At 43.4% G+C, this 24413-nt stretch overlaps 1 protein-coding gene across 3 annotated transcripts in view; it reads right to left on the bottom strand.

The window, feature by feature from the left end:
• LOC130295874 (uncharacterized) overlaps nucleotides 1-24413 on the bottom strand; it is a 464016-nt gene that overhangs the window by 426688 nt on the left and 12915 nt on the right. For all 3 annotated transcript variants that reach the window (XM_056547149.1, XM_056547151.1, XM_056547147.1), the window contains exon 2: nucleotides 14267-14656. The gene's annotated coding sequence lies outside the window, so the exon portion shown is untranslated. The remainder of the gene's footprint in view (nucleotides 1-14266; nucleotides 14657-24413) is intronic.

Genomic DNA, 24413 nt, shown 5'->3' on the forward strand with positions numbered 1-24413 from the left:
TCTACAGTGTTAAGTGGATTACAAAGCTATTTTAATGTGACGGAGCTTGTTCAATGATAAGTAATCTATCAAACATTTCCTATGTAAATGTATTAAATTGTTGGATCATAAAATAACAATACCAATATACAAGTGATCTAATGAATAACTGAACTGTAAACAAATATTCTATATGCAAATTATTTTAAAAGTGCTTTGGAATAACCAAGGAGTAAAAAGCAATATAAAGCAAACCAAATGAGGAATTGAGATAGGAAAGTTAAAACATTCTGGTGGTTCCTTAGTAGAACTTTCCTTCAGAAATAGAAAGGATTGCTACGTGCAGTTAAAGTTGGCTTATATTTGCTGGGAAAAAGACGCACTTGCGTCAAAATTTTTAGTGCAAAGGAAAAGTACGCAGGTAATAAATCCATGCGTACTATATATGCAGCTCCAAGGTACCCTGTTTCGGCCACATCTGGACGACCTGCTCTACCAAAACGTGCGCAAAAAATGCGCAAAAAAAGGGCTTGCGCAAAATTTTGCGCAAAAAAATACACACAAAACAGGGGTAAAATCTTTGATACATGTCCCCCATACTGTTTTCACTTTGCCAAGTTATCAGACAACCTGGCCACAAAATTATGGATTATAAAAGGATAGCAGCATGAGGGAAAAATACACATTTTGAACCCAAAAACCCATTTGAGTTTTTAAGTTCAAAATACAGGCCTACCTCCTCCCCTACAGCCTGCCTGTCCATCTCCAAAAATACCCTTTTCAATAATTATAAGCTCCTCCACTGCATTGAAAAAAATCAAACAGTAAACTTGCCATATGCGGCCATCCTTTCATCGAAGTTTTTTACCCAAATATCCTTCATAAAATGAGGGTGCGTGTGTGTGCATGTGTATACCCCGACACACTGCTTCTCACCCCACAGAGCCCCCAGAAAAGGCAGGGGAGAGAGGCCGTCGCTGCCTGCTTCACTCCCCCTGCCTTTCCTAGGGTCTAGAGCCCTGCTACCGCCGCTTCTTTCCCACTGCTATCGGCGCCGCTGCCCCTTCTCTCCCGCTGGCATTGCCAGCGCCGATAGCCAGGGGGAGAGAAGCGGCGCCGGCAATGGGGCAACGGCACCGATAGCCAGGGGGGGGATAAGGGGCAGCGGCACCCATTGCCGGCGCCGCTGCCCTGTTGCCTCCCCCATCCCTAGTTGTATAATTACCTGTTGCCGGGGTCGGGTCCGCGCTGCTTCAGGCCTCCGGTGTGCGTCCCCTGCATCATTGCTATGCGTTGCGAGACGCAATGACGAGTGACATCTCTCGTCACTGCGCCGCGCCATGCAAAGCATAGCAACGACGCAGGGAACGCACACCGGAGGCCTGAAACAGCGCTGACCCGACCCAAGCAACAGGTAATTATACAACCGGGGATGGGGGAGGCAACGGGGCAGCGGCGCCGGCAATGGGTGCCGCTGCCCCTTCTTTCCCCCTGGCTGTCGACGCCGCTGCCCCATTGCCGGCGCCATTTCTCTCCCCCTGGCTATCGGCGCCGGCAATGGGGCAGCGGCACTGATAGCCAGGGGGAGAGAAGGGGCAGCAGCGCCGATAGCAGGGGTAACCATCATACACTCATACTGTTTTCACTTTGCCAAGATATCGGACAACCTGGCCCCAAAATTATGGATTATAAAAGGATAGCAGCATAAGGGAAAAATACACATTTTGAACCCAAAAACCCATTTGAGTTTTTAAGTTCAAAATACAGGCCTACCTCCTCCCCATCAGCCTGCCTGTCCATCTCCAAAAATACCCTGTTTTAATAATTATGCACTCTTCATTTGCTTTGGAAAAACAAACAGTTAAGTTGCCATATGCTGCTTTCCTTTCATCGATTTGTGCTTCTACACCTATGTTCCCAAACCATCATACACTCATACTGTTTTCACTTTGCCAAGTTATCGGACAACCTGGCCCCAAAATTATGGATTATAAAAGGATAGCAGCATAAGGGAAAAATACACATTTTGAACCCAAAAACCCATTTGAGTTCAAAATACAGGCCTACCTCCTCCCCTACAGCCTGCCTGTCCATCTCCAAAAATACCCTTTTTAATAATTATACGCTCCTCCTTTGCATTGAAAAAAAGCAAACAGTAAAGTTGCCAGATGCGGCCATCCTTTCATCCATTTGTCCTTCTGCATCTATTTTCCCAAACCATGCACTCATACTGTTATTATGTCGCCAAGTAATTAGACTACCTGGCCCAAAAATTATGGATTATAAAAGGATAGCAGCATTAGTGAAAAATACACATTTTGAACTCAAAAACCCATTTGAGTTTTTAAGTTCAAAATACAGGCCTACCTCCTCCCCTACAGCCTGCCTGTCCATCTCCAAAAATACCCTTTTTTAATAATTATACGCTCCTCCTTTGCATTGAAAAAAAGCAAACAGTAAAGTTGCCAGATGCGGCCATCCTTTCATCCATTTGTCCTTCTGCATCTATTTTCCCAAACCATGCACTCATACTGTTATTATGTCGCCAAGTAATTAGACTACTTGGCCCAAAAACTATGGATTATAAAAGGGTAGCAGCATAAGGGAACATTACCGTATTTATCGGGGTGTTCCATGCACCGGCCTATAACACGCACCCTCATTTTACCAAGGATATTTGAGTAAAAAAAGTTTTTTACCCAAATATCCTTCATAAAATGAGGGTGCGTGTGTGTGCATGTGTATACCCCGATACACTGCTTCTCACCCCACAGAGCCCCCAGGAAAGGCAGGGGGAGAGAGGCCGTCGCTGCCTGCTTCTCTCCCCCTGCCTTTCCTGGGGTCTAGAGCCCTGCTACCGCCGCTTCTCTCCCCCTGCTATCGGCGCCGCTGCCCCTTCTCTCCCCCTGGCTATCGGTGCCGCTGTCCCATTGCCAGCGCCGATAGCCAGGGGGAGAGAAGCGGCGCCGGTAATGGGGCAACGGCACCGATAGCCAGGGGGAGATAAGGGGCAGCGGCACCCATTGCCGTCGCCGCTGCCCCGTTGCCTCCCCCATCCCTAGTTGTATAATTACCTGTTGCCGGGGTCGGGTCCGTGCTGCTTCAGGCCTCCGGTGTGCATCCCCTACATCATTGCTATGCGTTGTGAGACGCAATGACGAGTGATGTCACTCGTCATTGCGCCGCGCCATGCAGCGCATAGCAACGACGCAGGGGATGCACCCCAGAGGCCTGAAGCAGCGCTGACCCGACCCCAGCAACAGGTAATTATACAACCGGGGATGGGGGAGGCAACGGGGAAGCGGCGCCGGCAATGGGTGCCGCTGCCCCTTCTTTCTTTCTTTCTACCTCCTCCCCTACAGCCTGCCTGTCCATCTCCAAAAATACCCTTTTTAATAATTATACGCTCCTCCTTTGCATTGAAAAAAAGCAAACAGTAAAGTTGCCAGATGCGGCCATCCTTTCATCCATTTGTCCTTCTGCATCTATTTTCCCAAACCATGCACTCATACTGTTATTATGTCGCCAAGAAATTAGACTACCAGGCCCAAAAATTATGGATTATAAAAGGATAGCAGCATTAGTGAAAAATACACATTTTGAACTCAAAAACCCATTTGAGTTTTTAAGTTCAAAATACAGGCCTACCTCCTCCCCTTCAGCCTGCCTGTCCATCTCCAAAAATACCCTTTTTAATAATTATACGCTCCTCCTTTGCATTGAAAAAAAGCAAACAGTAAAGTTGCCAGATGCGGCCATCCTTTCATCCATTTGTCCTTCTGCATCTATTTTCCCAAACCATGCACTCATACTGTTATTATGTCGCCAAGAAATTAGACTACCAGGCCCAAAAATTATGGATTATAAAAGGATAGCAGCATTAGTGAAAAATACACATTTTGAACTCAAAAACCCATTTGAGTTTTTAAGTTCAAAATACAGGCCTACCTCCTCCCCTTCAGCCTGCCTGTCCATCTCCAAAAATACCTTTTTTAATAATTATACACTCTTCGTTTGCTTTGGAAAACAAACAGTTAAGTTGCCATATGCTGCTATCCTTTAATCGATTTGTGCTTCTACACCTATGTTCCCAAACCATCATACACTCCTACTGTTTTCACTTTGCCAAGTTATCGGACAACCTGGCCCCAAAATTATGGATTATAAAAGGATAGCAGCATGAGGGAAAAATATACATTTTGAACCCAAAAGCCCATTTGAGTTTTTAAGTTCAAAATACAGGCCTACCTCCTCCCCTACAGCCTGCCTGTCCATCTCCAAAAATACCCTTTTTAATAATTATAAGCTACTTCACTGCATTGAAAAAAATCATACAGTAAACTTGCCATATGCGGCCATCCTTTCATCGAAATGTGCTTCAACACCTATGTTCCAAAACCATCATACACTCATACTGTTCTCACTTTAACAAGTTATCGGAGTACCTAGCCCCAAAATTATGGATTTTAAAAGGATAGCAGCATAAGGGAAAAATACACATTTTGAACCCAAAAATCCATTTGAGTTTTTAAGTTCAAAATACAGGCCTACCTCCTCCCCTTCAGCCTGCCTGTCCATCTCTAAAAATAGCCTTTTCCGAAATCATCCTACACTAATACTGTGCTCTTGCTTCAAAGTTTTTGGTCTACCTTTCCCAAAAATTATGGATTATATAAGGGTAGCAGCATATGGGAAAATTACACATTTTGAACCCAAAAACACATGAGGGTTTTCAAGTTCAAAATGTAGGCCTCCTCCCCTTCAGCCTTCCTCTCCATCTCCAAAATTGGACTTTTTACCAATTTTACACTCCTTTGCTTTGAAAAAAGTATCCATATGTTGCCATCCTTTCATCCATTTGTCCTTCTACACAGATTTTCCCAAACCATCCTACACTCATACTCTTCTCATTTCATCAAATTATCAGAATACCTGGCCAAAAAAATTATGGATTATGAAAGGGTAGAAGCATAATGGAAAATTACATATTTTGAACACAAAAACCCATTTGAGTTTTTAAGTTCAAAATACAGGCCTACTTTCTCCCCGTCAGCCTGCCTGTCCATCTTTAAAGGGGTACTCCGGTGAAAAACTTTTTTTTTTAAATCAACTGGTGCCAGAAAGTTAAACAGATTTGTAAATGACTTCTATTAAAAAAATATTAATCCTTCCTGTACTTATTAGCTGCTGAATACTACAGCAAAAATTATTTTCTTTTTGAAACACAGAACTGTCTGCTGACATCACGAGCACAGTGCTCTCTGCTGACATCTCTGTCCATTATGAACTGTCCAGAACAGCATATGTTTGCTATGGGGATTTCCTTTTACCCTGGACAGTTCCTAAAATGGAAAGAGATGTCAGCAGAGACCACTGTGCTCATGATGTCAGCAGAATTTTCACTGTAGTATTCAGCAGTTGTCAGCAGAATTTCCACTGTAGTATTCAGCAGAAAAAAGTTTTTCACCGGAGTACCCCTTTAACTCCTTGGGGACGGAGCCCATTATAACCCTAAGGACGGGAGCATTTTTTGCAATTCTGACCACTGTCACTTTAAGCATTAATAACTCTGGGATGCCTTTACTTTTCATTCTGATTCTGAGATTGTTTTTTCGTGACATATTTTACTTTATGTTAGTGGTAATTTTTTATCGATTCTTGCATCATTTCTTGGTGAAAAATTCCAAAATTTGATGAAAAAATTAAAAATGTAGCATTTTTCTAACTTTGAAGCTCTCTGCTTGTAAGGAAAACAGACATTCCAAATAAATTATATATTGATTTACAAATACAATATGTCTACTTTATGTTTGCATCATAAAGTTGACATGTTTTTACTTTTGGAAAACATCAGAGGGCTTAAAAGTTCAGAAGCAATTTTTCAGGGGCCAGTTCAGTTTTGAAGTGGATTTGAAGGGCCTTCATATTAGAAATACCCCATAAATAACCCCATTATAAAAACTGCACCCCTCAAAGTATTCAAAATAACATTCAGTAAGTTTGTTAACCCTTTAGGTGTTTCACAGGAATAGCAGCAAAGTGAAGGAGAAAATTCAAAATCTTCATTTTTTACACTCGCATGTTCTTGTAGACCCAGTTTTTGAAATTTTACAAGGGGGAATAGGAGAAAAAGCCCCCCAAAATGTGTAACCCAATTTCTCTCAAGTATGGAAATGCCTCATATGTGTATGTCAAGTGTTCGGCGGGCGCAGTAGAGGGCTCAGAAGGGAAGGAGCGACAATGGGATTTTGGAGAGTGAATTTTGCTGAAATGGTTTTTGGGGGCATGTCACATTTAGGAAGCCCCTATGGTGCCAGAACAGCAAAAAAAACAAAACACATGGCATACTATTTTGGAAACTACACCCCTCAAGGCACAAAACAAGGGGTCCAGTGAGCCTTAACACCCCACAGGTGTTTGACGACTTTTTTGTTAAATTCGGATGTGTAAATGAAAAAAAAAAATTTCCACTAAAGTGCAGTTTTTTTTCCCAAATGTACCATTTCTACAAAGGGTAATGGGAGAAAAATCCCCCCAAAATTTGTAACACAATTTCTCCCGAGCACAGAGATACCCCATATGTGGCCCTAAACTGTTGCCTTGAAATACGACAGGGCTCTGAAGTGCGCATTTGAGGCCTGAATAAGGAATTTTCAATAGGGGCGGACCCGGTTACAAGGACGGGGCTTGTCTCCACCAAAACCCTACAGCAGTGTTTCCCAAACAGGGTGCCTCCAGCAGTTGCAAGACTCACAGCCTATCAGGACAGTCTATGGCTGTCCGGCAACACTGGGAGTTGTGGTTTTGCAACAGCTGGAGGCGCCATTTAGGAAACACTGCCGTATGAGACGTTTTTCATTTTTATTGGGAGGGGGGGGGGGGGCGACGTGTAAGGGGGTGTATATGTAGTGTTTTATTTTTTATTATTTGTTAGTGTAGTGTTTTTAGGGTACATTCACACAGGCAGGGGTTCACAATAAGTTTCCTTGAAGGAAACCCACTGTAGATCCGCCTGTGTGAATGTATCCTGTACATTCACATGGGGGGGGGGGGCGCCCCAAACCTTCAGCGGTGGCAAAATGACAACTCCCAGAATGCACTGACAGACCGTACATGCTGGGAGTTGTAGTTTTACAACAGCTGTAGGCACACTGGTGGGGAATCACTGAGTTAGGAAACAGACTCTAGCTCAGTGTTTCCCAACCAGTGTGCCTACAGCTGTTGCAAAACTACAATTCCCAGCGTGGTAAGACAGTCAGGGATGCTGGGCATGTAGTTCTGCAATATCTGGCCCTTCAGATGTTGCAGAACTACAACTCCCAGCATGCCTGGACAGTCTGGGCATGCTAGGAGTTGTAGTTATGCAACAACTGGGGAAGAACAGTTTGGAGACCGCTAAGTAGTGGCCTCCAAACTGTAGCCCTCCAGATGTTGCAAAACTACAACTCCAAGCATGCCCAGACTGTCCAGGCATGTTGGGAGTTGTAGTTCTGCAACATCTGACAGGCTAGATATTGCAGAACTACACGCCCAGCATCCCTGACTGTCTGGGCATGCTGGGAGTTGTAGTTTTGCAACATCTGGAGGGCTACAGTTTGGAGACCACCATATAGTAGTCTCCAAACTGTGCCACTTCAGATGTTGCAAAACTACAACTCCCAGCATGCCCAGACAGTCAGTGCATGCTGAAAGTTGTAGTTTTGCAACATCTGGAGGACCACAGTTTAGAGACCACTACACAGTGGTCTCCCAACTGTGACCCTCCAGATGTTGCAAAACTACAACTCCCAGCATGCCCAGACAGCCTTTGGCTGTGTGGGCATGCTGGGAGTTGTAGTTTTGCAGCTAATAGAAGGCCACAGAGAAGATCACTTATCGCGATCTTCACTGCAGCCTTCTCCGCCGCACTTTCCGGCCGCCGCTCTTCCTGCTTGCGCCACTGCTACAGGATGCCGCCTCCGAAGGTCCGGGTAAGTCGGGTCATGCTCCCCCCTCTCCGCCCGTGTTCCCCCGCTCTGTACCGACTTCCGATCGGTGGCCAGAGCGGGGGAAATTAACTCTAACCCCCCGCCCCCCTCCTGCCATTGGTGGTCAGCCTGACCGACCAATGGCAGAGGATAGGAGGGGGTGGCAACACTGCCACCTCGCTCCTATCCTTTAGGCTGGTCGGAGTTGGCTCTGACAGCTCCGGTCAGTCTTATTTTACGGGAGATCGGGTCTGAATTGACTTGCGATTTGCTGCGATTGCTAATATGGGGGGGGGGGGTCTAAGGACCCCCCTAGGCATTGCCACGGGATGCCTGCTGATAGATATCAGCAGTCATCATGGTCCGATCACCGCCAGGCGAGCGGCAGTGATCGGAAATGCCGAGGGCGTATGGATACGCCCTCCGCCCTTAAGTGACGGGACGCGAGGGCTTATGCATACGGAGTTAAAAATAGCCTTTTTCCCAAACCATCCTACACTCATACTTTTTTCGTGTAAACCGATGACCTGAACCTAAAAATTATCAATATTGCCAAGTCAAAAATGATAAAGATGGCTAAGTCATCGGACTACTTGGCCCAAAAATTATTGAATATAAAAGGATAGTAGCATAAGGGAAAATTACATATTTTGAACTCAATACTTATGTGGGTATTTGTATAATTTAACATATTGCTAAATAATTTAACAACATAAGCTTAAAAAGTGAAGTCAAATTTTCCAGTATGTTATTCCTCAAGAGGCACTGGTTTAACCAGTTGGAGACGCAGGGTGTACAAGTACGCTCCCATTCCTGGAAATATCCACTAGCCCCACAAAGATTAAAGCGGTGGCTGCGCAGGTAATGGTACGTTCCATCCATTCTAGGAAAAAATGTGTCTACATTCCCGCAAGAATGTCTGGCTGGTTATCATGGCAACAGAAAGCTAGTGGATAGCTTTCTGTCTTCTCAGTATGGGAGCCTGTAAGGTCCAGTGCTAGCCTGGACCATACAGGGAACTGTCATAACAGTTATACCATACTGCAGTAAATTTGTACTGCAGTATAGTATAACAGGTGAAAAGTGTGAAAATAAAATGTTTTTCAATAAACAGTGTAAAAAATTATATAAATACCCCTTTTCTAATAAAGCCCTGTATTACTAAATAATAAAAAAAAAAACTATACATAATAGGTATTGCCACATTCATAATGACTTTTACTTTAAAATGATGTTATTTGTCCCGCACAGTAAACATTGGTAACAAAAAACCCTACATAAAAATGCAAAATTTGCTAATTTTGTTTAAAAAACTGGAATAAAAAGGATCAAAAGGTAACATGTGTCCCAACAATAATACTAATAAAAAGTATGGCTTGTCCTGCAAAAAATAAGCCCTTACACAATGAGGTTGGATGAAAATTAAAAAGTTATGGCCACACAAACAGGGAAACCACGTGATTTAATGAGATAAAAAGACATTCACCTACACCACTCTTGATGAATACCCCCCAGTAAATAGACCCAGAAGGGCATGACTCTGTTCATTACATAAGAAAAGAATTATAAAATGGGCAGCGCTTATCCAAACAGTCACTTATGCCATTTATGTAGTAGAACTCACCTGGTATATATAGAGGGACACAGTTGACACGACACCTGTTGAGCCAAGACAATGGGGGACATATATCATTAGGTGTCTATTGTAGACACAGTTCTACCCTTTACACTGCTTGTCTAATTTACACTCTTGCTCAAGATTTACTAAAGTTGTGCATGTACTTTGATAAATTTTGTGCAAATAAAGAAAGGCCCCTCTCGCTCTACTGTGCATCCTTCTCTACCTCACACGGTACACTGCTCACTGCTCATAGCTAGAAGTGCTGGAGCAGTAGTGTGCGCCGAACAAAACTTTGCAGAATAGTAAAATCATAATTCTTTATCAAGTACACAGAGGGGAAGATTATCAAAGAATTTTGCGTAAAAAAAACTATTTTGGCGCAAAAAGTATCGACCACATTTTCAAAGAGCTTTGTGCCGCGGTTTACGCTGTTCATGTCAGTTTTGCAAAAGTGGGTGTGTCCACGTATATTGTCTGCTTAATATGATATTTTCAAAGGGGTGAGAGTCCAGTTTACATCAAAACTTTCACACCAGCTTTTTGATAGTGTAGAAATCAAAGAAATGGTTGTAGTTTTATTGTTTCGTTGACTTTTTTTCTTTTTTTTTTGGGGGGGGGGGGGGGAAGGTGTCATGTAAGTAATTATTAAAAATTTATATATATATATATATATATATATATATATATATATATATATATATATACTTTTATATATTTTTTTCTTGGTCACTGCACCTGCACTCACATTTAAGCTCAGAAAGGTTTTATTTATACAGTTATTGCTTGTCTGGGCACTAGTAACCATGGAATATTTCGTGAGATGTTTCCACCAGAATTTTCTTGGATGTAAAAGTTGGCACAAAAATTGCCGATTTTGGCACCAAACTCGGCAATTTTGGCATAAAAAAATCTCATGGTTGCAACAAAAAAATATTTTGGTCCAAAAAAATAAAGAAAAGTGGCACAAAAATGAATTTTCACATATTTTCAAAGCAACAAAAGAGACCTTTGAAAATGTGAGGAGAAAAAAAAGGTGTGAATAATAACAGTAGTTTTTGAGAATCTCCCCCAGAATGTCTGGGTTTAAAAAATATGTAATTTTGCTGAACAATCTGTCCCCTTAACACTAAATCAGTGTTTACCAACCAGAATGCCTCCAAGTTTTGCAATACTTGGCATGCTGGGAGTTGAAGTTCTGCAAAAGCTGGAAGCACCCTGTTAGCAGAAATTAGTGTGCAACATGGGTATGTAGCAGAGCTGAATGTGATTATGTGTAAGCATGACCACACACACACTCAACATTGTTACATACACCTGATCACACACTCAGGTCTGCTAAATACACCTGATCACACACTCAGCTCTGCCTAATATACACACTCACACACTCAACTCTGCTACATACACACAACCAAACACTCAGCTCTGCTACATGCACACACACACTCAGCTCTGCTACATATACACACTCACACACTCAGCTCTGCTACATACACACACTTACACACTTAGCTCTGCTACATACACACACTCACACACTTAGCTCTGCTACACACGCACTTATACACTCAGTTCTGCTACATACACACTCACACACTCAACTTTGCTACATACACACACTTACACACTCAACTCTGCTACATACACACATTCACACACTCAAATCTGTTACATACACACACTCAACTTTGCTACATAAACACACTCAGCTCTGCTACATACACACATTTACACATTCAACTCTTCTACATACACACACTCACACTCAACTCTGCTCCATATACACACTCAGCTCTGCTACATACACACACTCACACACTCAACTTTGCTACATACACACACTTACACACATAGCTCTGCTACATACACACACTCACACACTTAGCTCTGCTACACACACTTATACAGTCAGTTCTGCTACATACACACTCACACACTCAACTTTGCTACATACACAAATTCACACACTCAAATCTGCTACATACACACACTCAACTTTGCTACATAAACACACTCAGCTCTGCTACATACACACATTTACACATTCAACTCTTCTACATACACACTCACACTCAACTCTGCTCCATATACACACTCAGCACTGCTACATACACACACACACTCCACTCTGCTACATACACACACTCACACATTCAACTCTGCTACATACACACACTCACACTCAACTATGCTGCATATACATACTCAGCTTTGCTACATACACACATTCACACTTAACTCTGCTACATACACACATTAACACACTCAACTCTGCTACATATACACACTCAGCTCTGCTACATACACACATTCACACACTCAGGTCTGCTACATTCACACTCTTACATACTCAGCTTTGCTACATACACACACTTACACACTCAGCTCTGCTACATGCACATACTCACACACTCATTTCTGCTACATACACACACTCGACTCTGCTACATACACTCACTCAACACTGCTACATACACACACTTACAAACTCAGCTCTATTACACACACTCAACTCTGCTACATACACACACTCAAACACAACTCTGCTACATACACACACTCACGCACTAAACTCTGCTACATACATTCACACACTAAACTCTGCTACATACACACACTCAACTCTGCTACATACACACATTCACACACTCAACTCTGCTATATATACACACTAAGCTCTGCTACATATACACATTCACACACTCAACTTTGCTACATACACAAATTCACACACTCAAATCTGCTACATACACACACTCAACTTTGCTACATAAACACACTCAGCTCTGCTACATACACACATTTACACATTCAACTCTTCTACATACACACTCACACTCAACTCTGCTCCATATACACACTCAGCTCTGCTACATACACACACTCCACTCTGCTACATACACACACTCACACATTCAACTCTGCTACATACACACACTCACACTCAACTATGCTGCATATACATACTCAGCTTTGCTACATACACACATTTACACTTAACTCTGCTACATACACACATTAACACACTCAACTCTGCTACATATACACACTCAGCTCTGCTACATACACACACTTACACACTCAGCTCTGCTACATGCACATACTCACACACTCATTTCTGCTACATACACACACTCGACTCTGCTACATACACTCACTCAACACTGCTACATACACACACTTACAAACTCAGCTCTATTACACACACTCAACTCTGCTACATACACACACTCAAACACTCAACTCTGCTACATACACACATTCACACACTCAAACACTCAACTCTGCTACATACACACATTCACACACTCAACTCTGCTATATATACACACTCAGCTCTGCTACATACACACACACTCAACTCTGCTACATACACACATTCACATACTCAACTCTGCTATATATACACACTCAGCTCTGCTACATATACACATTCACACACTCAACTCTGCTACATACACTCAGTCACACACTCAGCTCTGCTACATACACACACTTACACACTCAGCTCTGCTACATACACACACTCACACACCTGCCTCTGCTACATACACATACTCACACATATACATAGACCTAACAGCGATATCTTCTTGTCTCTCCCTGCACATACAGTGGTATATTCTTAGCTGTGGTCACCATGGTTACACTACACAGGTGCAATCTCCTGCACTCATCAAGAGCAGCTGGGGAGTTTGAATTTTACACAGTTTGAAGTCTGAACTGTGCCGGAAGTATTTCACCTGCACTATAACCTGATGTATTTTCCAGTTGAATCAGGTTAGACTGCGGGTGAAGGGGTGATCATTAGTGGTCTATAATCATTTCATTTTTTTTAAAAGGTACATGAAAAAGATTTTAAGTATCACAGAGATAATCTGACTGGCGACAAAAGCATAGTAATCTCCGCAATCCAAATGGAAAATTAAATGCATGATTTAGAGCATCTTGCTAAGTGCAGTCCAAGATGGCTTTAAAAATATGGTCATCCCGCAAGATTTCTGTCGGTAAATGAAATGTACGCAGTTAATTAATTTGTGTGTACTAAATATGCCACTCCAAGGTACACCAAAACTTACACATCTGGAGGAAATGTGCGCAAAAAAAGACGCAAAAAAACAGCTTGCGCAAAACTTTGCGCAAAAAATTAAACACAATGTGTGTAAGCACACCCTTCTCCAATTTCCCCAAATAGCAGGGGGGTGAAAGATATTGTAGGGAAAGAGTATAAAGAAAAAGGGGGGAGGTGTAGAATGCATTTGACTGATTTCACATTGGGGTGACCAAAACTAGGCAACCAGTACTACTCGCCAAGTTCGCACAAAAAAAGTCCCCTCCAGGAGCTCACAATTTATCAAAACCTGTGCAGAGGAAATGTTGCCCAGTTGCCCATAGCAACCAATCAGCTTGCTTATTTTATTTTTAACAAGGCCTCTGCAAAATTAATTTTAATCTGACAATGAAAATTAATCTGATTGGTTGCTATTGGCAACTGGTCAACTTTTCCTTTGCCCAGATTTTGATAAATCTCACCAAAAATCTCTAAAGGATGAAAGATGATACTCTTCCTGTACATAGGTTTTGATAAATATCCCATGTGTCTAGAAGTTCAGCACTGAGGCCATTGAAATGATTGTGTTAGTTACATGAATCTGGTGTTAATAGTGAGAAATGTATAGAAAAGCATGTAGTGTCCTACCTGTGCCGTCCATCAGATGAATGTTGCTGCATCCTAGGAGTTTGTTAAAAGGGAATAGAAAACAGAGCTATTTGTTTCCAAAAACAGCACCATACCTGTCCTCATGTTGTATGTAATATTACAAGTTTTCTCCATTCCCTTTTGAAGAATTGAGCAGCGATATCACACACAACATTAGGACAGAGGTGGTGCAGTTTTCAGAAGAAATCAGCTCTGATTTTCTCATCCTGGATTACCCCTTTCAACTTCTCTTTGCTGAATGTTTTCTTTATCCTGTCCTAGGCATTTTGAAGGCATGCTAGGAACCAATCTTCTTGGTTTGTTGGTTGTATTCGGCTGCTCCTGGCCATCCTCCCTCTGATCCTTGAAATGTCTTGTCTTCTTTGTTGCCTGATTATAAGAAAGGCAAAGATATAGCTAATCCCTTGTGAGGTCACATGTGTGATGTCACCAACCTTGTCTCACAGTTCTATAAGCGAGGGAAGAAATGTAAAAAACACACACACATATAATATATATAGATAGATAGATACTTGTCTCTATTGCTATGGAAAAGGGTAATTTTTGAATTTTTCTGCCATTTTCTTCTACATAGCAGTTCTATTCTGCATGCTTTAATCTATATATCTATCTATATATATGTGTGTATGTGTGGACGTTCCGGCATCACGTCCAAACGGCTAAAGATATTAACATGAAACTTGGTACACATGTTACTTATATGTCAACAACAAACATAGGATAGGTGATTTAACCCTTACTCACCCCCATTTGCCAGGGGCGGGGTTTATGTTTAAAGTCCCATACAAGTCAATGGGAAATGTATGTTCCCACATAACTTCAAGAGATATTTCAATACCTGGTACACATATTACTGGTTGGGATAGGAGGTCGGGATATGAGGACTGGAAAGGAGGATGGGATAGAAGGTCGGGATAGGAGGACGGGATAGGAGGACCAGGATAAGAGGTCGGGATAGGAGGTCGATATAGGAGGACGGGATAGGAGGTCAAGATAGGAGGTCGAGATAGGAGGTCGAGATAAGAGGTCAAGATAGGAGGTCAAGATATGATGACGAGATAGGAGGTCGGGATATGGGGTTGGGATATGACAAAAATATATGAGGAGGGGATATGAAATCAAAAGCTTCCTCCTTTGTTTATTTTCCTCCCCAACAAGGATTAGAAAGGAAAAAGCGGGCAATGCCGGGTATTCAGCTAGTATATATATATATATATATATATAAAACTCAATGGGGGAGATTTAACAAAACTTGTGCAGAGCAAGAGTGGTGCAGTTGCCCTTGGCAACCAATCAGATTGCTTCTTTCATTTTACAGAGGCCTTTTAAAAAAAGGAAAGAAGCAAGCTGATTGGTTGCTATGGGCAACTGGGCAACTTTTCCTGTGGACAGGTTTTGATAAATCTCCCCCAATGTGAGTGTGTGTATGTATGTGTGTATGTTCCAGCATCACGTCCAAACGGCAAAAGATATTAACATGAAACTTGGCACACATGTTACTTATATGTCAACAACAAAGATAGGATAGGTGATTTAACCCTTACTCAACCCCATTTGCCAGGGTTAGGGTTTTTGTTTAAAGTCCCATACAAGTCTATGGAAAATACTGCATAACTTTTGAAATGGCTGGAGATATTTCGATAATACCCTTAACTACCCCCATTTGTGAGGGTCAGGGTTTTTGTTTAACCCCTTCACAACGAGTGACGTACATGTACGGCGCCACGAAGTGTCACTTGGCGCGCGGCGACGTACATGTACGCCGCGGGGTTCCGGGAGCGCCACGTCACCGGTAGCGGTGATCGGGCCGGGATGACTGCTGTTATCTAACAGCAGGCATCCCAGCACATCGCCGAGGGGGGTACTGAGACCCCCCCCATGACCGCGATGGGCACAAATAGCAGGTCAATTCAGACCTGCGATCTGCGCGATTCCGGGTCATACGGGTCACTGGTGACCCGGAAAATAAGAGGGATCGGGGGTGTCCGAGACACTCTTGATCCCCCTGAAGGGATAGGAGTTTGGTGGCAGGGGTGCCACCCCTCCTATCCCTGCTATTGGTCGGCCGAGCAACCGACCAATAGCAGACCGGGGGAGGGGGGGTTAAAGTTTGGTTTCCCCGCTTTGCCCACCTATCGGTGTCCGGGAAAAATGGGGGAACTGTCCAGGGACCGGCGCCGAAGGTCCCTTACCTGGATCCCGGAACCCAGAGCGCGATCCTCCATGCGGGGATCCCCCATGTGCGGCGGCAGCAGCAATTCATCCGGGTCCTGCCAGGTGAGTTGTTGCCTAGCAACATCCGGAGGACCACAGTTTACAGAGGGGTTCAGGTTGTAGATCACTATGCAGTGGTCTCAAACTGTAGACCTCCAGATGTTGCAAAACTACAACTCTCAGCATGCCCAGAAAGCAGTTTGCTGTCTGTGCATGCTGCGAGTTGTAGTTTTGCAACATCTGGAGGGCCACAGTTTAGAGACCACTGGACAGTGATTTACAACCTGAACCCCTCTAAATCTTGCAAAACTACAACTCCCAGCATTCAGGAACAGCATAAGGCTGTCTTGGCATGCTGGGAGTTGTACTTGCGTGCCACCTGCCGTTGTATAACTACATCTCTCAGCATGCCCTTCCGCAATCAGTACATGCTGGGAGTTGTAGTTTTGCAACAGCTGGAGGCACACTGGTTGGAAAATACTGAGTTAGGTCATAGAACCTAATTCAAGGTTTTTCAACCAGTGTGCCCCCAGCTGTTGCAAAACTACAACTCCCAGCATGCATGGTCTGTCAGTGTATGCTGGGAGTTGTAGTTTTGACCCCCCTCCCATGTGAATGTACAGGCCACATTCACACTGGAGGCAGATTACAGTGAGTTCCCCGCTTCAAGTTTGAGCTGCAGCAAATTTTCCGCCGCAGCTCAAACTCCTAGCGGGAGACTCAGTGTAATCTGCCTCCGGTGTGAATGCAACCTAAAAACACTACACTACACCAACATAAAATAAAGAGTAAAACACTACATATACACACATACACTACCCCCCCTACCACCCCCCTTCCCCAATAAAAATGAAAAACTTATTGTACGGCAGTGTTTCTAAGATGGAGCCTCCAGCTGTTGCAAAACGAAAACTCCCAGCATTTCTGGCCAGCAATTGACTGTCCAAGCATGCTGGGAGTTTTACAACAGCTGGAGGCACCCTGTTTGGGAATCACTGGCATAAAATACCCCTATGTCCCTAATTCAGGCCTCAAATGCGCATGGCACTCTTATTTTGAAGCCCTGTTGTATTTCAAGGCAACAGTATAGGGTCACATATGGGGTATCACTGTACTCGGGAGAAACTGCCTAACAAATTTTGGGGGGCTTTTTCTCCTTTTACCCCTTATGAAAAGGAACAGTTGGGGTCTACACCAGCATGTTAGTGTAAAAAAATAAACATTTTTACACTAACATGCTGGTGTTGCCCTATACTTTTCATTTTCACAAGAGGTAAAAGGGAAAAACACCCCCCAAAATTTGTAACGCAATTTCTCCCGAGTACGGAGATACCCCTTATGTGGGCGCAAAGTGCTCTGGGGCACACAACAAGGCCCAGAAGGGAGAGTGCGCCATGTACATTTGAGGTGATTTGCACAGGTGTGGCTGATTGTTACAGCGGTTCTGACAAAACACACCCACATGTGACCCCATTTTGGAAACTACACCCCTCACAGATTTTCCTTACAAGCAGAGAGCTTCAAAGTTAGAAAAATGCGAAATTTAAATTTTTTTCATCAAATTTGGGGATTTTTCACCAAGAAAGGTTGCAAGTTACCACAAAAATTTACCACTATGCTAAAGTAGAATATGTCACGAAAAAACTATCTCAGAATCAGAATGATAAGTAAAAGCATTCCAGAGTTATTAATGTTTAAAGCAAAAAAGGGCTTCGTCCTAGAGGTGAAAATGGGCTGCATTAAAGTCCCATGCAAATCATTGGGAAATGTATGTTCCCACATAACTTCCGTACAGCTGAAGATATTTCGATAATACCTGGTACACATATTACTTGTATGTCAAATAAAAAGATATGATAGTTAAATTAACCCTTACATACACCCTTATATAAAAGATGGGTTTTTGTTTCAAGTCCCATGCAAGTATATGGGACTTCCAGTACCTTACTCCACAAGCTCCGTTCTGCATCTCCTGGTGAATGTGTCAATCTGGCTTGCAAGCCACACCCCATCTCACATAGACAAGCCCACATTTTAAGCAACACTCCTTATATTATCTACCCTTATTGTGCATCGGTCTGGCTTGCAAATCACGCCCGGTCCCACAAAGCCACGTCCCCTTCTATTTTGAGCTTACAATATCTTCATCACAAATCAGTCTCATCTGAGGACAGGATAGGAGGATGGGACATAAGGAAGGGATATGAGGTCGGGATATGAGGACAGGATATGAGGATGGGCTATAAGGATGGTATATGAGGTCGGGATATAAAGACGGGATGTGGGGATAGGATATGAGGATGGGATATAAGGTCGGGATATGAGGATGGGATATGAGGTCAAGATAGGAGGTGGGAATATGAGGACAGGATATAAGGATGGGATATGAGGTTGAGATATGAGGACAGAATATGAGAATGGAATATGAGGACGGGATAGGAGGTCGAGATATGAGGACAGGATTTGAGGATGGGATATGAGGATAGCATATAAGGTCGGGATATGAGGACAGGATATGAAGTCAGGATATGAGGACGGGATATGAGGTTGGGACATAAGGACGGGATATGAGGTCAGCATATGAGGATGGGATATGAGGATAGCATATGAGGACAGGATATGAGGATGGGACATAAGGACGGGATATGAGGTTGTGATATGAGGATGGGATATGAGGACAGAATATGAGGTCAGGATATGAGGATGGGATGTGAGGATGGGATAGGAGGATGGGATATTAGGTCTGAATAGGAGGACAGCATATAAGGATGGCATACAAGGTCGGGATATGAGAATGGGATATGAGGACAGGATAGGAGGTCGGGATAAGAGGATGGGATATAAGGTCGGGATATGAGGTAGGGATATGAGGACAAGATGTGAGGACGGGATGTGAGGTCGCGATATGAGGACAGGATATTAGGTCGTGATAAGAGGATGGATATGAGGACAGGATATGAGGTCGGGATATGAGGAAGGGATATGAGGATTGGATTGGAGGTCAAGATAGGAGGTCGGGATAGGAGGTCGAGATAGAAGGATGGGATATGGGGACGGGATATGAGGATGGGATAGGAGGACGGAATAGGAGGTCGGGATAAGAGGTCGGAATAGGAGGACGGGATAGGACGACGGGATAGGAGGCTGAGATATGATGACGGGATAGGAGATTGGGATATGAGGACGGGATATGGGGTTGGGATATGACAACAATATATGAGGACGGGATATGAAGTCAAAAGCTTCCTCCTTTGTTTATTTTCCTCCCCAACAAGGATTAGGAAGGAAAAACTGGGCAATGCTGGGTATTCATCTATTATATATATAAAACTCAATGAGGGAGATTTATCAAAACTTGTGCAGAGCAAGAGTGGTGCAGTTGCCCATGGCAACCAATCAGATTGCTTCTTTCATTTTACAGAGGCCTTATTAAAAACGGAATGAAGCAAGCTGATTGGTTGCTATGGGCAACTGAACAACTTTTCCTGTGGACAGGTTTTGATAAATCTCCCCCAATGTGTGTGTGTATGTATGTGTGTGTATGTTCCAGTATCACGTTTAAACGGCAAAAGATATAAACATGAAACTTGGCACACACGTTACTTATATGTCAACAACAAAGATATGATAGCTGATTTAACCCTTACTCAACCCCATTTGCCAGGTTCAGGGTTTTTGTTTAACCCCTTCATGACCCAGCCCATTTTCACCTTCATGACCTGGGCATTTTTTGAAAATCTGACCACTGTCACTTTAAACATTAATAACTTTGGAATGCTTTTACTTATCATTCTGATTCCGAGATTGTTTTTCCGTGACATATTCTACTTTATGTTATTGGTAAAATTTCACTGATATTTGTATCCTTTCTTGGTAAAAAATCAAAAAATTTCATGAAAATTTTGAAAATTTTGCATTTTTCTAACTTTGAAAGTCTCTGCTTGAAAGGAAAATGGATATTCCAAATAAATTACATATTGATTCACATATACAATATGTCTACTTTGTGTTTGCATAAAAAAATTGACAAGTTTTTACTTTTGGAAGACACCAGAGGGCTTCAAAGTTCCGCAGCAATTTTCCAATTTTTCTCAAGATTTTCAAAATCGTAATTTTTCAAGGCCCAGTTCAGGTTGGAAGTGGATTTTAAGGGTCTTCATATTAGAAATACCCCATAAATGACCCCATTATAAAAACTGCACCCCCCAAAGTATTCAAAATGACATTCAGTAAGTGTTTAAACCCTTTAGGTGTTTCACAGGAATAGCAGCAAAGTGAAGGAGAAAATTCTAAATCTTCATTTTTTACACTCGCATTTTCTTGTAGACCCAATTTTTGAATTTTTACAAGGGGTAAAAGGAGAGAAATCACCCTAAAATTTGTAACCCAATTTCTCTCGAGTAAGGAAATACCTCATATGTGTATGTAAAGTGTTCGGCGGGCGCAGTAGAGGGCTCAGAAGGGAAGGAGCGACAGTGGGATTTTGGAGAGTGAGTTTTTCTGAAAGGGTTTTGGGGGGGCATGTCCCATTTAGGAAGCCCCTATGGTGCCAGAACAGTGGACCCCCCCCCCCACATGTGACCCCATTTTGGAAACTATACCCCTCATGGAATTTAATAAGGGGTGCAGTGAGCATTTACACCCCACTGGCGTTTGACAGATATTTGAAACAGTGGACTGTGCAAATCAAAAATTTTATTTTTCATTTTCACAGACCACTGTTCCAAAAATCTGTCATACACCAGTGGGGTGTAAATGCTCACTGCACCCCTTATTAAATTCCGTGAGGGGTGTAGTTTCCAAAATGGGGTCACATATGGATATTTATTGTTTTGCGTTTGTCAGAACTGCTGTAACAATCAGCCACCCCTGTGCAAATCGCCTCAAATGTACATGGCGCACTCTCCCTTCTGGGCCTTGTTGTGCGCCCCCAGAGCACTTTGTGCCCACATATGGGGTATCTCCGTAGTCGGGAGAAATTGCGTTACAAATTTTGGGGGTCTTTTTTCCCTTTTACCTCTTGTGAAAATGAAAAGTATAGGGCAACACCAGCATGTCAGTGTAAAAAAATTATTTTTTTACACTAACATGCTGGTGTAGACCCCAACTTCACCTTTTCATAAGGGGTTAAAGAAGAAAAAGCCCCCCAAAATTTGTAAGGCAATTTCTCCCGAGTACGGCGATACCCCATATGTGTCCCAAAACTGTTGCCCTGAAATACGACAGGGCTCCAAAGTGAGAGAGCGCCATGCGCATTTGAGGCCTGAATTAGGGATTTGCATAGGGGTATTCTATGCCAATGATTCCCAAACAGGGTGCCTCCAGCTGTTGCAAAACTCCCAGCATGCCTGGACAGTCAATGGCTGTCCGGCAATACTGGGAGTTATTATTTTGCAACAGCTGGAGGCTCCGTTTTGGAAACAGTAGCGTACCAGACGTTTTTCATTTTTTGGGGGGAGGGGGGCTGTGTAGGGGTATGTGTATATGTAGTGTTTTTTACTTTTTATTTTAGGTTAGTGTTAGTGTAGTGTAGTGTTTTTAGGGTACAGTCACATGGGCAGAGGTTCACAGCAAGTTTGCCGCTGGAAGTTTGAGCTGCAGCGCAAAATTTGCGCCATCTCAAACTTGCAGCACTCACTGTAAACCTCCGCCCATGTGAGTGTACCCTGTACATTCACATTGGGGGGGGGGTCAAACATCCAGCTGTTGCAAACTCCGAGCATGCCCTTTGGCTGTCCGTGCATGCTGGGAGTTGTAGTTTTGCAACAGCTGGAGGAACGCTGGTTTGGAAACACTAAGTTAAGTAATAAACTTTCAAGTGTTTTGCAACCAAACTTAGTGTTTCCAAACCAGTGTGCCTCCAGCTGTTGCAAAACTACAACTCCCAGCATGCATGGTCTGTCAGTGCATGCTGGAAGTTATAGTTTTGCAACAATTGCAACAGCTGGAGGCACTGAGGTAGGAAACGGACAATGTTTCCCAACTAGTGTGCCTCCAGTTGTTGCAAAACTACAACTCCCAGCATGCCCAGACTGCCCAGACTGCCCAGGCATGCTGGAAGTTGTAGTTCGGCAATATCTGAAGGATCAGATGTTGCCGAACTACAACTTCCAGCATGCTTGGGCAGTTTGGGCATGCTGGGAGTTGTAGTTTTGCAACATCTGGAGGTCCACAGTTTGGAGACCACTGTATAATGGTCTCCAATCTGTGCTCTTCCAGATGTTAGAGAACTACAACTCCCAGCATGCCTGGACAGACTGAGCATGCTGAGATTTGTAGTTTTGCAACATCTGGAAGAGCACAGATTGGAGACCATTATACAGTGGTCTCCAAACTGTGGACCTCCAGATGTTGCAAAACTACAACTCCCAGCATGCCCAGAAAGCCAAAGGCTGTCTGGGCATGCTGGGAGTTGCAGTATTGAAACTCTCAGAGGCACCTCCGGGACGCAGCGCAGCCAGGACCGCATGGAGGACGCCGGGACCGCCGGGACCGCTCGGGACACCGCTCGGACGGGTAAGTGACGCCGGGGGACGGGTCAGGGACACTTAGCAGAGCGGTGTGTGTCCCGATCCCCGTGATCGGGACTCACACACCGCGCTGCTAAGTATTTTCATAGCGAAACGCTTCTATCAGCTAGTCAGATTTGACCAGCTGATAGCAGCGATCGCTGGGGGGGGGGTGGGGGATGAAACCCCCCGTGGTCGCACGGTAAGATGGCTGGCTATCAGTGATAGCCACCATCTTTCCGGGAGCTGCGGGGTGCCGCGAGTAGCGGCAGTAATGTTCATGACGTACCTGTATGTCATGGGTCGGGAACACCTTGCCACCCATGACGTACAGGTATGTCATAGGTCGGGAAGGGGTTAAAGTCCCATACAAGTCTATGGAAAATATATGTTACTGCATAACTTTCCAAAATGGCTTGAGATATTTCGATAATACTTGGTCACGTGTTACTTTTATGACCACTTAAACTATAGGATAGTTAATTTATCCCTTAACTACCCCCATTTGTCAGGGTCGGGGTTTTTGTTTAAAGTCCCATGCAAATCATTGGGAAATGTATGTTCCGACATAACTTCCGTACAGCTGGAGATATTTCAATAATACCTGGTACACATATTACTTATATGTCAAATGAAAAGATATGATAGTTAAATTAACCCTTACATACACCCTTTTTTTAAATAAAAGATGGGTTTTTGTTTTAAGACCCATTCAAGTATATGGGACTTCCAGTACCTTACTCCACAAGCTCCGTTCTGCATCTCCTGGTGAATGTGTCAATCTGGCTTGCAAGCCATACCCCATCTCACATAGACAAGCCCACATTTTAAGCCCCACTCCTTATATTATCTACCCTTTTATGTGCATCGGTCTGGCTTGCAAATCATGCCCAGTCCCACAAAGCCATGTCCCCTTCTATTTTCAGCTTACAATATCTTCATCACAAATCAGTCCCATCTGAGGATAGGATATGAGGATGGGATATAAGGTCGGGATATGAGGATGGGATATGAGGTCAAGATAGGAGGTGGGAATATGAGGACAGGATATAAGGATGGGATATGAGGTTGAGATATGAGGACAGAATATGAGAATGAAATATGAGGACGGGATAGGAGGATGGGACATAAGGACGGGATATGAGGTTGTGATATGAGGATGGGATATGAGGACTGGATTGGAGGACGGGATATTAGGTCTGGATAGGAGGACAGCATATGAGGATGGCCTATGAGGTCGGGATATGAGAATGGGATATGAGGACAGGATATGAGGTCGGGATATGAGGACAGGATAAGAGGAGGGGATATAAGGTCGGGATATGAGGACAGGATATTAGGTCGTGATAAGAGGATGGATATGAGGACAGAATATGAGGTTGGGATACACTAATACTGTTCTC

The sequence above is a fragment of the Hyla sarda genome, chromosome 11, assembly GCF_029499605.1.
Source record: "Hyla sarda isolate aHylSar1 chromosome 11, aHylSar1.hap1, whole genome shotgun sequence".
NCBI classification, from domain to species: domain Eukaryota; kingdom Metazoa; phylum Chordata; class Amphibia; order Anura; family Hylidae; genus Hyla; species Hyla sarda.